Source organism: Canis lupus, chromosome 33, assembly GCF_003254725.2.
Source record: "Canis lupus dingo isolate Sandy chromosome 33, ASM325472v2, whole genome shotgun sequence".
NCBI lineage: Eukaryota > Metazoa > Chordata > Mammalia > Carnivora > Canidae > Canis > Canis lupus.
In genome coordinates this window covers 11,850,868-11,865,479 of record NC_064275.1, presented here as the reverse complement: position 1 = coordinate 11,865,479, position 14,612 = coordinate 11,850,868, and the positions used below count along the sequence as shown (strand labels likewise).

The 14,612-nt window shown below is 36.9% G+C and overlaps 1 long non-coding RNA gene across 5 annotated transcripts in view; it reads left to right on the top strand.

Moving 5' to 3' along the window:
• LOC112679072 (uncharacterized) overlaps nt 1–11,469 on the top strand; it is a 75,370-nt gene extending 63,901 nt beyond the window's left edge. For all 5 annotated transcript variants that reach the window (XR_007407887.1, XR_003148100.3, XR_003148098.3 and 2 more), the window contains 2 exons: nt 9,688–9,895; nt 10,448–11,469. This is a non-coding gene — a long non-coding RNA (uncharacterized LOC112679072). The remainder of the gene's footprint in view (nt 1–9,687; nt 9,896–10,447) is intronic.
• Nucleotides 11,470–14,612: the final 3,143 nt, after the last annotated feature.

Here is a 14,612-nt window from a genome sequence, read left to right as displayed (position 1 = left end):
TCACAGAAAAATTTTTTAACCTTTTTTTTTAAAAAATGAATTTATGCTCATGATACCCAGTGCTGCCAAACAACCTTTTGTTCTTGGGTTTAGCTTTGGCAAATTCTCTTGGTAGTGCTCTCGTTCCCTAGACAACTAGCTAATGAAAATATATAGATTGAGGTTCATGTGACACAAAAGAGGCGAGCCTAGAAAATGAACTTCCCTTTCTCATTTGTTCAGCTGATATTCCTCTGGGATGGAAGCATCTGGCCCAACTGATTAAAGCTGCTTCTACCTGCCCAGAGGCAGTTTATAATCCAATTTCTAATCTAAATCCAGGAATTTCACTGCTGTGGATAATCATAGACTATCTCGGTGTGAAGAATCAGCTTGTCTCTGCTTGAAAAAAGTTTGCTCTGAGTCTTATAAAATCTTCCTGTTGCCTAAGGAGTCTCAATCGGGGCCCTCTATGCTCTGGGGACTGTGACCTAGTATGGAAGTGGCTTTATGCATTGCAGGCTGGGTACTCTTCTTGAGTTCGCTGAACCAGCAGTTTAAGAAAAATATATTGCTATAAATCCAAATGGATATATTCCTTAGAAGTCTCACTCATACTGGGCAGCCGCTCCTCTTAAACTACACTACATATGTAAAATGTTATACTCCTTGGCCTGGTATTGGGTGCTGGGCTGAAAGTGGATAAACTTGCCTTAAACAAACTATGGGGAATGTCTTTACAAGACTGGATGCTCACCCAGGAGAAAATGGGCCTCAATTAGGGTCAATCTGGCTGCAGCAGGCACTTCCAAAGAAATCTTGGCTGTATCAGATGAGAACGAAGGGGAGGGAAAAAAGAAAAGAAAAGAAAAAAAAAAAAATTTTCCAAGAAGCTATGAGTAATTTTCTTAACATTTTAAGCCAATGAGTATTTTAAAAAGAAAAAGTCTACCCTGGGGCAGACTGAAAAATGAGAAGGACAAAGGTTTGACATTTCCTGGAAATCTTGTCAATTAAGAAAGAAAGAAAAAAAAAAAACCTAAAAAACAGAACTAAAATAGTTATCAATCTCTCACCTACATGAAAATTGCCATCATAATGTAAAAGAAAATTTTAAGAAAAAGTTTTGGTTCAAAATTTGTTAAAAAGTATCCTTAAGGAGGGGAATTGCCCTATTATATCTGAATGTTAAACATGACCTTTAAATTTTTTTTCAGGTAAAATTCTGTCTGAGTCATCAAAGTACAGGAGGCCAATGATATACATTCCTCTTCCCCGCATTTCTTCTGGTTCTTCTGTAACTATTAATGTTTGAATTAAAATCTCAGAAATGGCTTCAATCCTCTGTTAAAAGAGAGCACGAGTCTCTCTGATTTTAGAAGAAAAAAATTACCAAATTAAAGTAAAACAAAAAAATTCTGGGCAATTCTACCCCACATTCTCTTACTACATCAGCCTTAATCCATCTCATTGTATGGATTCATTAAATTTTCAACATTTTGAGAAAATATACTGAAAACTGCTGACATTAAGAAAAAAAGAAAACATGAAATGAAGATTCTTTAGGAATCTTCCTAAAATTCCTTAGGAAATCTTGTACCATCTTAGTAAAGATTCTTACTCCTTCTAAAAAACAGTTTCCTGTCCAACTTCGGTATTTATTGTTCTCATTATTCAAGGGGCAGACACATTGTTTTCTGGGCTTTCTCTACATGCTCCCATTACAACACTTATTAGAATCTAGCACGACGCACTCGGTGAAATCACTGAATTGCAGTAGATGATGCTTGTTAGAATAGACACAGATTAATATAATTTTCTTTTCTGCCACATGACTTATGAAGTTGGAAGAAATGAAAGCTGAGACGGATATAGTGAACTACTGGGTTAAAAAGTAAACAGATTATAAAAGAAACCCTGTCAGAGAAATAAAATATTATCAGAGTTTGGCAAATAGAATGAAATAATATCCTATAACTTCTTCACCATTTTAATCAATCAACCATAATCCTTTGTGTGAATATCTTTGCCATTTCTTCACTTGCATATTTTCAAAATCTGTAATCATAGTACTTGGGTGTATATACGTGTAAGTATGTATTTTAAGTATTCACTTTTCACTTTATGCCATTGAATGAATATGTCACAGTCTATTTAACAAGTTTCCTATTTTTGGACATTCGAGTTGTTTCCACATGCTAATTTTATGAAATAAAATTCTGTAAATTTCATTATCATAAGGTTGCTTAATAAGTAGGATTACTGAGTCAGTGAGTGTGATTACATATATATTTCTTAATACTTGTTTGCCAAACTGCTTTCCAAAGATTGTACTGGTTTTGATACTCAAAATCTTTCTTTTTTCTACCTTACATGTAATCAAACAAATAATATGATGAATATGATTCTATCGCATTCTTTTTCACATTCATGAGTAAGAATTTGTGCTTTGTAACTCCCAGACTATCATTTTTCAGTCACTGTGAGGATAATTTTACTCATTAATGCATTCTTTTATACCTGTATTTATTAATTCAAAAGCCATCTATTGAGACCTTCTGCAGAAAGCCACAATACAGTAGATATAGTAGTATCTATATAATAGAGAAAATATAGTAGATATAGTAGAGAAAGTATAATATAGTAGAGAAATATAGTAGAGATATAGTATAGTAGAGATATAGTAGAGAAAATATAATAGAGAAATATATAGTAGAGAAAATATAATATTGACTATATAGTAGAGATATAGAAAGATATAGAACTGGGGGTATAGTGGTGAATAAAAAAGACCCAGATCAAATTATTAGTGCAAATTCCAGGAAGGGACACAGAAATTAAACAAATTATTACACAATTATTTCAATATAATAGTTTTACAGCAATGAAGCACGCTACTTAGATATGCTGAAAAAATAAAACAAATTAGCCTGAAACTGGTGTGAGTAGACAGTGCAGTTTCTCTGAGAATATGTTATATTTAAAACTTAACTCTAAACAAACTGAGGATTGCTGGAGGGGTGGGAGATGGAGGGATGGGGTAATAGGCTGATGGGCTTTAAAGAGGGCACGTGATGTAATGAGCACTGGATGTTATACGCAACTGATGATTTATTGAACTCTACATCTGAAACTAATGGTGTAATATATGTTGGCTAATTGAATTTTAAATTAAAAAAATTAACCCTAAGGAGTGAGGAGGAATTCATCATGTCATAGGAAAATGGATGGAAGTGAGAGGGTTAAATGTGAGTTTCTGTCCTCATGCAAGAACTTGGAGAGTCAAGCAACAAAAAATTGGTCCCCAAGGGTGAAGCACTAGTGAGAAAGTCAGATATTTTCAGGATATGAGGCCTTCAAGGTCACTAAGAAGAGATCATGCCGGGCTTTAGGACCATAATAAGGATTGTTAGTTTTATACTGAGTCCAATAGAACTGTAATCTAAGGGCCAGAGGGAGCTAAAGAAGAGTTTTAAGAGGCAGAGTGATAAGATTAGTCTTTTTTAAAAAGTTCTTAAATAACTGTAGAATAGATTAATTCTACAGGGAGAAGGAAAGAGAGAGTCTTAAGCAGGCTCCATCTCAGGACCCTGAGATCAATGGCCTGAGCTGAAATCAAGAGTTGGATGCTTAACCGAGTGAGCCACCCAGGTATCCTTAAATATGTAGGTTTAAAAGGAAGATTCCTTCCACAAAAAATATTGAGGAAAAAGGGACCAAAGAGGTAGAAGAAAATCGTGGAGAGTGATTTTCGGAATCAAAGAAATTTTTTTTTAACTGTCAAAATTGTGGCAAATGTTGGTAAGTTGACAAGTGAGACAAAGAATGAGAATTGAAAGACCAGGTGACTTCCAAAGGGCCATTCTGATGGAGTGGGCTAGCTGATTTGACAAGGATAGAGTACATAAAAGAGCAGAGACAACAGAGATTGGTAAATATGGATAGTTCTTTGAGTGATTATTTGAACTGATATTTTTGATGTCCAAATCATCATTATCAAAAACAAAAAAACAAAACAAAACAAAACAAAAAACAGAAGATGTATTTCTAGAGAATTTTCATATTTCCAAAGGACTTTATTAAAATATACACGTTCATCCATGGCCTTCAGAACACTAACCCACTACAAATAGTATTTTTAAATATCTTGTTTCTCCCATTGCAAGCTCAAAGAAATGTTACACCAGTTGAGTTTTTACTGGGGGTGAAGGTAGAAAGCTTGGGATATCCGGCAATGCCAAGAGCTATTTATAAGATTTCTTCAGGGACAGCCTAATGTACCCTGATACAAAATAAGGCTTTGTATTCTCAGCCACTTAAGCATATTTATACATGCAATATATATTATATGTAAGGCATTTACCCATATCTAGATAGGTAAAACGAAACTGTGAAGTCTAACATACCCTGGTCCCCTACTCAAGGGCTCAGTATTCATAATTGTCTTCCTGGCATTTCCTGGCATTTCAGGCTACACATTACTTTCCTAAAAACACCATTCACAGGGTGAATACCATTCACTGAACTGAGGATATGAAAATCTCAGGTTCAGGCTGCATTCAGGTGTTCAATTGTTTGACCTATTAATCAGTTACTTAACTTTAATTCCAATTTAACATTGAAGATACATCTTTGATCCAAATAGAATGGTCTATTTTACTTCCTGGGCTCAGCAGACACTCAGCTATTTTTCCTGTGAGTGTCTTTTTTTTTTTTTTTTTTTTTTTTCTTTTTTTGTGGAGGGATTGTAACTAGCAAGCCTGAGCTCTCATCTACAGAAATCCTTCTTAACCCAGCTCTCTCTTTCCTGGGCTCCTTCTCTTTGCCTGAACAAATTCCTGTCAGTAACTCATTTTCAAGCATTTTCTGGCTCAACTGCTTCTGAGCAACCAATGTTTGTCTTTCAAGATACCCCAGCAGCCCTTCCATATTTATCTACTCCATCTGTTTTCTATTTCAGTTCCTCTAAGCTCCCTTTTACTTGTCAACCCTAATCACTCCCCTGCCACTGTCCCTCCCTAATCTTAGTTTATCTGGGCTTCCCAAGAGACAACTGCCATGTAAGTCATTTGGCAGGATTGTTCCCTTCTCTGAGAAATGGTCACAGCGGTATTTCTGAGCCTATTTTACAATGGATGATTTTTATTTTTTATGTGAAGTGAAAAAAAAAGGTGAAGACACCATCCAAAATATGTATCAAAATAAAGCTTGTTTTCACCACAGCTGGCAACTGGATTTCCTAAGATCGTAGCCAGCACAAACTGCAGATATCTTACCTGTATTTTGGGTTTTTAGCTTTTTAATTTCAGATTATGAGAGTAAGGAAATAATTTTCAATCTCTTCTTAAGGCAAATGACAGATGCCGGGTATTTTCAGAATTGAAATATAAATGTTAAGACATTATGTCACGGTTCAAACTATTTACCAGATGAGTAAAAATAACACATTCTTATGTGGTAAACCACTTAGCTAGAACTGTATAATTCTACATTATTTGCTCGTTTCTTCTTTTTTAAAAGAAAGCCAAACAGCTCTAGAACAAACATTTCCCTGTGTCGATTGGATTTAGAGTGCCAACAAAGTTTTGTTTCTTTTTGTTAAAGCATATTTATTTTTAGACCTTTCAATCCACTATTGCAAACAGATGTGCTCTTTTTTTTTTTCCCCCTCCCATGGAAGAAAATAAATAACCAAGGCTGGAATTCCCTTTAAGTACTTTTTAAAAAAGAAAAGAAAAGAAAGGAAGAGGGAAAAACAATAGGAGTTTTATTTCAAAATTGTGCTCTAATGCCAAGCATCCAATCTGTAAAACATTTTACCCTGTTGGTTTAGGGATGGGGAAAGACATCTGTGTGTGAGGCATCAATCTGTTCTTTTGAAACACAATTCCAGTTCACAGAGCTGTGATCTGTTTAGTGATAAACACAATTTTCTGAAGCTGCTTTTCAAAAGGCAGAAATATTGACAGTGTAAATCCTAACACTTAAAAAACTTTTATCTAAACAAAAACAATACTAATAGCTAATATTTGTGCGGCCTCACACGTGCCAGACTGTGAGCACACTGCTTCATGTACATTATCTCAGTGAATATTTACTTTTGGAGATTGATGCCAATATTAGCTGCAAATTATAGATGAGAAAGTAGGGAAGCAAATGGTACCACAGTTTGTACAAATTACTTGGCTAGTTAGGGTTACAATCATGTACAGGATCCAGTTTTGCCTCTTAGTCCGGCATCTTCTAAAATGAGCTACCTCTTTCGACTAAAGTCAACATTGGAAATAAAAGGATGAATCTAGCTGGGAGTCAGATTAGATTGCAGCAATAAACTTTCTTTTAGGGTCCACTGGGGAATCAAAGAGAGGAAGGGAAAGACTGGAATCCATCTACTGCATCTGTAGGGGTCCGGGCATTACCTTATGTACTTACCTAGAAAAGCTTTTTTATTGAGCAGAAACAATGGTAGAACAGACCTCCTTGGCATCCATTCAATACTCATTGATTATATATAAAGAGAGGTCTTCTTATCTTCCTAGTCCACTGGCATAAAATGCTCTGCAGCCCAACAATTCCTTTCTTCAGGCCTGACTTAAGGCTATGAAAGGTTGTCTTTAATATTCAGGTAATAAGTACTGTCTCACATTTAAATCAAGCTTCTGTGTCTAAGAGCTCTGAGCACTTTATAGGCATTATATCATTTTTCTTCTCAACAACTTCATGCAACGAGGAAATGAACTTCACCCTTCCAGGCCTCACTCAATGCCAGTCAGGAGGTTTGCATTTCACATTCCTATTTCATTTTCCCTGCAGCTTCCTAGAAACTAAAACAAGAATTCCATGATTCTTGGCAACTAAGCTTGGTCGCCTGGGGTTGTCCCTGTCTCTGGCTGGAGTTCCAGCCGGTATGCAATGAGGGTACCAGGCGAGGTAAGCTCCGAGCTGATGGAATATTTGGGGTATTTAGTGAAAGAATTATCATCACATCTCTGAAGAACTAGGGAGTTCTATTTGCCTCTCCCAGTTATTACCGCTGTCATTTGCGTTTTTCTAGTAGCCAGACTGTCACACAGCAAGGTCCTCTGAGGGCATTGGTGGGACTGATGCTTGGGTAGTAAAAACTAGAAAAGAGGAAAAGAAAAATGGGAGGGGTTAAGAAAAGAAGAGTTGCTAGGGAGAGAAGAAGGGCAAAGGAGAGTAAGAAAGAGCAGATAGTAGGGAGGAAGGGAGAGGGAGACAAACAAGAAAATGGCAGGAGGGAAAGAGGAAGAGAAAGGGAGAGATGGAGGAAGGCAGGAAGTAGGAGGATAATCAGAACAATGCCCAATGCTATTTGTATTGTTCCTCTACCATTAGCATTATAATAACATCACTGTTACTAGCAGAGGAGGTTGCACCTAAATAGAAAGAGCATAGGTTTTGCGGTTAGAGTAGGCTTGGATTCCAGTTCTGACTCTTCCCCTGCTGAGCATTACTATGTCTCTAGGAAAGCTACTTAATCTCTCAAAACTTAGTTGATTTTTAATTATAAAACAAGAATAACATCTCCCCTCCAAAATGTCCCTAATTCACAATATAGATCTCCTAGTGCAGAATGAACACATGATATTATTATTTACAAGTGATATGTGGCAATCACCCTCCATTTGGCAGCATCAGGATTCCTTGCACCTAATAAGAAACCCACAAAATACACTATTTATGATTTATGTCTTAGCATGCCACTGGTCCCTTTGTCTTGGTCTGTCTTTCATATGCCAGCCATTAGCTTCTGCTGCAACATGTGTAAGTGCTAGTGGCCATGGACCTTACGTTTTGGGGCCATTGCTCCGGTTTCACTGGTATCACTCCCTACCAGCAGATGAAGTAATATATGCAGACAGCCAAGGATGTCATAGGGATTCTTCTGGCTTTGTCCTCTCTGTTCGGACTTACTATGTCTGTCTCTTCACATACACGAACTATTGAATGCCACAATCTTAAGATAATTTGAAAATTCTATGGCTTATGTATCTACTAACTTCCTCATCTGTGCACGAGTGATTCCCACTTTAATTAACCCCCATGACTGCTCTATATGTTCTGAAAGAAGAAGATATGAATAAGAAAAACAAGCATTTCCCGCCTAGATCTCTAGAGAGGCGGTGAGACTTATTGGAAGATAAATTGTACAGTACAGCTGGCTTCCTAAATGAAGAGTATAAATGATTGCTAAGAGAAGTGATAGACGGGCATCCTGTTCAGAACTAATATGCACAATTTCTTCACATACTGAACCTCTACACTTGCAGGTTTTCTTTTTCCTGGACTTCCTTATTACTCATTCAACTGGCAAAAATTATTGAGCTAAGTGAGAGACTCATCATGTCAGTGGGGAAAAGTAAAGGTTATGGCAACACATGACCTTTGTCCTCAAGAAACTTGTGGTCTGTTTAAAAGCCTTCAAGTGATTTAATTCTTTCATCTATTGTATAACAGTTGACACCACTTAGTTTATAACTATTGGGTCAGTCCTAAGATTCCTTACAAGCCACTTAGTTCATATTACTAAGGTAGATGACAAGGAATAGTCTGGAATAGCACTGCCCAATAGCAATAGAATAGAATAGAAAAGAAAAAAAATTACATATGGAATTTTAAAATTTTCCATAAAAGGTTGAAAAATATAGCCATAAAAAGGTTGAAAAATATAATTAAACAGTTTTATTTATTTAACCCAACATATCTAAAATATTATCTCAACAATGTAATTAAATATAAGATGAACCGAAGAATATTTCCAGTGTGTGTATTTTATACTTAACAGCATATCACATATTGGAGTGGCCACATTTCAAGTACTCAGTAGTCATATGTGAAGAGTGGCTAGTGTATTGACAGCACAGGTCAAACCCTTCCTCCGAGTTGCCAGATAGTTTATTCATTTCATTTATGTATCTATACTCAACCGTTCTCCTTCTGCACTTACCCTAGCCTCACATCTCCATTATTTTATAAGACAGAGAAATATGTATCCGAATGTCCCAATGCCAGAGACAACAATGTAGGACTCAGTTTTCTAGAATTCAGATTCAGTGTTTTAACTTGTAAACCACCATGCTTTGCTATGTCTTACTAACTGTATTCAGAAAAGCTTAACAATCAGGGCCATAATGGCAATATAAAATTATAGTCCCAAACAGGAAATGTCAATGGGTGCTGTAAGCCACTGAAAGAACACCCAGAATTTAGCAAAGCAGAGGATATAATTGTCATGCCCATGGCAGCATTTAGCTGGGTAATGCCCCTCTCATTACCTTGCAGGACCACCAACTGTGGCACTCTCACATTTATATACTGCTTTGATGAGAAGGCGGAACGTGAAACAGTGTCTTCAGTTAAAATATATTACCATAAATGATGAGGAAGCTAGCCACCCATACAATTTTTAATCCTATTTCTTTGGCTAGTCATGGTCTTCCTTAGGTTTCCTTATTAGGCCCACTCCATTTCAATTACTAAGGTGGATGTCCTAGCTAAGAATGGTAGAAATGTAGCATTTGAACACTGATAATGTTACATCTTGTCAAGAACTATGAAAGGTCTGAAATTTTCATCTTTCAAGCTGTTAAGTTAGCTTACCATAGTTTCATAGATACTATCACACAACATGGGACCCCTGGGTCAGGGACAAGGAGACTTACTGTATTTATTACATGTTCTCAACAGTTGCCCTCAGCCCCCACGTTCCATGGAGTGATGCCCAAGTGGATGCTGTGCACACTGTGACTGCACATCTGAGGAATCTCAAGTTAAGGAAATCCCAGTTTTTCAAAACATCTGTTAGTAAACCTGCCCAATCTTTATCCTGGAGGGAGATGTTATCTTTATTATCCTGAACAGCAAACACATTTCTCCTCTGCCCTGGAGGAAGAAGGTACTTGCTCTATCTTCCAAGGCTGTTGCCATACAAACACCCTTAAAAAATAGGAACGAAAGATCTGAATGTCTTTGCTCAGAAAATGTGCAGAAGCAAGAGACTCGTGGAGAAAGTCTTGCCGCACTCTTATGTTAAAACCCCTCACTGGCTCTTTATTATTTACTAGATGATTTCCTCTTTTTCTTATTATTAATTAATATTTATTTATTGCTTTTTATGTGCTAGTAGATTTGAATGATTCTCAGATATTTGCAAAAACTAAGATCTAATAGAAATAAAAGATTCAAAAAGTAGTCTAAGTAAAAATTAAAGAGATGAGTTCCAGTCATTCCCATCATTAAGAACTTTAAGAGAATAATGGGTTTTGTTATGAGATCTTGGTCATGATTATCTCTCAAAATCATAATATCTGGATCTTTCGAGGGCTCAAGCTTTATTATTATTATATTTCCTTACTATGTGCCTTGCTGTGAGGTTTCAAAAAATACGGTTATTAGAAAAATATCTAATCTCTCACTTTCATATTTGTCTCTCTTTCCTTTCTCACAGTGAATGATAAACAGCAACATTAATCTAAAGTGGCTTTTGCTACCAAATATATTTCATCAAACATATCTAGGTTGTATAAACTCACGCTGAAACCTTCATATGTATGGAGGTTATATTTAAACATATAAGCAGCTATTTTATAAACTAGTAGGACTCTTAGAACTCTGTATAGAATCTACAACTTTTGAAACAGCTGCGCAGAACTGTGTAATTTAGGATAGCGGAGGAAGTTGGAAACCACATCCAATTTAAGCTTTTAGGAGAGTCTAGGTCATTAGGAGGTCATTCTCCAAAATGGAAAGGAGTCCTGGAACTCTTGCCCAACCAAGACTGACACTGGAAGACAAGTAAACTTGTGCTACACTCTGTGATTTGTAGAGACCTCAGAGGGGCCCAGGTTTGGCTCACTTTTCAGCTGACCATAAAGAAGACTTGGGAGTAAATGGTCACAGGGAAGAGTCTACCCACTGGATGAATCACGGACCATTTTCTGCAGCCTCTTGATGTTTTTAATGACTTAGTCATCAAAATCCTGACTCTTATGGGAATCTGTTCCCAAAATTCACATAGATGGCACATCAGTGGTATATGGACAATTTCTTGATCTAATCCAGAATAATTAACCAGCATTTTAAAAGTCATTGTTAGAGACCACATGGTATGTATAAAAGAATATTGGATGAAAATCAGTTGGATAGGTTCAAGTCTGTTTTTCCACTGGTTAGGCCGGGCAAGTCACTGAAGTTATCTGATTTCCTCACCTATAGTATGGCCGGAGAGGGAAGGGGGGTTGATGATTCAGTGACCCCCTGACATCCTTTCTCGTCTTGCTTTGTGTATTCTAATTTAAGATCTGGCCTTCTAAATTGGGTACTGGGAAAGAATATATACTGAGATGCCTTTCGGCTTCTGTTGCTGTTGCTACTTTACAAAATAAGTTGTCCTATTCAGAAAGCATCGGGTGCAGAACTAAAAAAAACATATGTGACCATTTGTCAGCACAGTACCTCCTTAGTGACACTTGGCTCACACATCTAGTTTGTCTTTTTTGGGGGTGACTCAAACTCTTAGGGTCATCATCCTGGGTGACAAGTCATGTGGTAATGTAAAGCATGAGGCAGATATTGTCAGTTTAACCAGAAGGTAAAGGAAAAATACAATCATCTTCCAGTCTACTCATTTTGAATCTTCTCACAGCATCAAAGAGAAGCTCAGAGATAGATTTCTTGCAGTCTCCCCCCTGACAGTGTGGGATACCTCAGTCAGATGAATAATACATACACTGGCAAGCAATGCAATTTGAAAAGAATCTGGCATTTACAAAGCAGCTTTACTAGGGGAAAGAGTAAAGGCTTTGAATATTCTGTCGGTTTGAGAAGAGGTTCTGTGTCACCCTATCAGGTCACACAAACATCTGATCAACTGCCACTTGATGAAAGCATTTATTAAAGTCAGAATAGGGAAATATCAGCTTGAGGAATGGAAAAGGCTACAGGATTTATTTTTAAACCTCTGGAAATAGGAAGGAGTGAGAAAATTTCTGTTTCTAGAAGGAAATACAATATGAAATTTGGTTTTGATTGAATGGGGGAAACATAAATCCTAAAACAGTGAAGATTTATTTTTTAAAGTCTTAGGATTTCTGCTTCCAAGAAAATGGAGTGTAGGCACCTTTTCCTATTCCTCCAACTAAGTACAACTAAAAACTCTGGGCATTATATATAAAACAAATATAAGAGATTCTGAAAACTAGAGAAAAGAAAGCTGACCAGCTGACTTCAGGATCCAAAGAACATAGAAGTGAGCTCCTCGGGTTGTCTTTCTTTCTTTCTTTCTTTCTTTCTTTCTTTCTTTCTTTCTTTCTTTCTTAATTCTTTCTTTTTAAGATTTTACTTATTTATTCTAGAGAGAGAGATTGAGAGAGAGAGAGAGGCAGAGACACAGGCAGAGGGAGAAGCAGGCTCCACGCAGGGAGCCCGATGTGGGACTGGATCCCGGGTCTCCAGGATCACACCCTGGGCTGAAGGCAGTGTTAAACCATTGAGCCACCCAGGCTGCCCCTCAGGTTTTCTTTTTTGTCCATATCTTCCAGACCTGAAACTGAAGAAGCTGGCAACCCGGACCACCAATGGATGCAAACAAACAAACAAATAAAAAAGCCCAACAAAAGCCTTTCTGTCTAGCCAAAGGACCAGGAACAGGGCAGACTAACAAAACAGAAAATTCTTTGACAATAACTGCTCTACTCTAGCTAAACAACACAGAAAAAACTGTGGCACTATCCCTAAATATACCAACAATGGTTGACTGGGGAAACCAGACTCCATTCTCCTAGCTGTAGTAAGGTTTCCCCAAAATCCCCAAGAGGGTCATGTCAGAACAGGTCAAGTAGGGACATGGGACTTTCATGACCTTCATCAGTGACAGTGAGGCTAGCCCTTCTCTCAGTGTCAGTGGACACCATACCACCATCCCCTTAGCCAAAAGTAATGAGATATTCCTCCTATTTTTTTAGGGGGTGGACTCCAAGGAAACCTAGTGGAGAGTCAAGACTTTAACTATAAACCATCAGTAATGAGGCCATTCACACTGTGGTATTAGAAAAAAGTACATGGAGAGCTGGAACTGTCATACCATCAAACACTACCTGAGGTTCCCTGCTATCTTTGGTAGAAGCATAGATTGAGTAGAGAACCTGGGCTTTTACTTCTACCTGGCTGTAAAAAGGCAGACAGTGGATCAATGTCAGAGAAATCCACTGAAATAGGTTAAAATAAGATCTAGAGTCATCACATAAAATTAATAAGATCCATTGTATTATAAATTATAATACTGGAGTCTTCTCATTTAACAATTTCAAAAAATTTCCACATTTCAATAAAAAATACCTCATATGAAGAGACAGAAAGTTCTCAGACTGAATGAAAGAAGATAATCAGTACATGCCAGGACTAGGATAACAGAGATGTTAGAATTAAGTAACAAATATTTCATATCAGCCACAATAAAAATGCTTTAACAGAGAATTATGAACATGCTTGAGACAAAAAATAGAGTACAGCAGAGAAGAAATAGAAAATCTCAATAAAGACATAGATGAAATGAAGAACAAAGTGAAAATTTAGAACTGAAAAAGATAACCAAGAAAATACTCAGTTGAAGGGCTCAATATCAGGATGAAGGGGCAGAGGAAAGAATCAGTGAACCAAAATATAGAAGAGTATAAAGTACTCAACCTGAACAAGAAGAAAACAGACTGGGGAAGAAACAAACAAACAGCCTGAGCCTCAGTGATCTATGGAACCATAATAAATGATCTAACATTTGTGTTTTTAGAGTCTTGAAGAGAGAAGAGAAAAATAAAGTGGGCACAAAAAAGTGCTCAGAGAAATAATGGCTGTAACATCAAATTTGATAAGAGATATAAAGCTACATATTTAAAAGCTGAGCAATCAAATAGAATAATTTCAAAAGGATCCACACCAAGATGTATTTATATTAACCTTCCCAAAACTAAAGGTAAAGTGAGAATTGTGAAAGCAGCCAGAGAGAAACACCACCATATTTAAAAGGAAAAACCAATTCCACTGACATCAGATTTGTCATCAAAAACCATGGAGGCCAGAAGGAAGTGTCACAAGAAATATAATCCTGTAATCCTATATCAAGTGAAAATGTCCATCTGGAATAAAGCAGTAATCTCTTACATAAAGGAAAACTGAGGGAATTTGTCACTAACACACCTACACTTTAAAAAAATGACTAAAGGAAATTTTCTTTCTTTTTTTTTTAAGATTTAATTTATTTATTCATGACAGACACAGAAAGAGAGGGAGAGACATAGGCAGAGGGACAAGTAGGCTCCTTACAGGGAGCCCGATGCAGGACTTGATCCCAGACCCAGGATCAAGCCTGTGCCCAAGGCAGACACTCAACTGCTGTGCCACCCAGCTGTCCCTAAAGGAAATTTTCTAAACAAGTTGGAAACAATAGAAGAATGAACTTTCAAGTATTAGGAAAAAAGAACACAATAAGCAAAATATTAGATACAATAGGCCGTCCTTCTGCTCTTGTTTTCTAAATTATAGTTGATGATTGAAGCAAAAATTATAAAACTGTCTAATGTGGTTCTAAATGAATATAGAAGAAATATTTAACAAGTGAA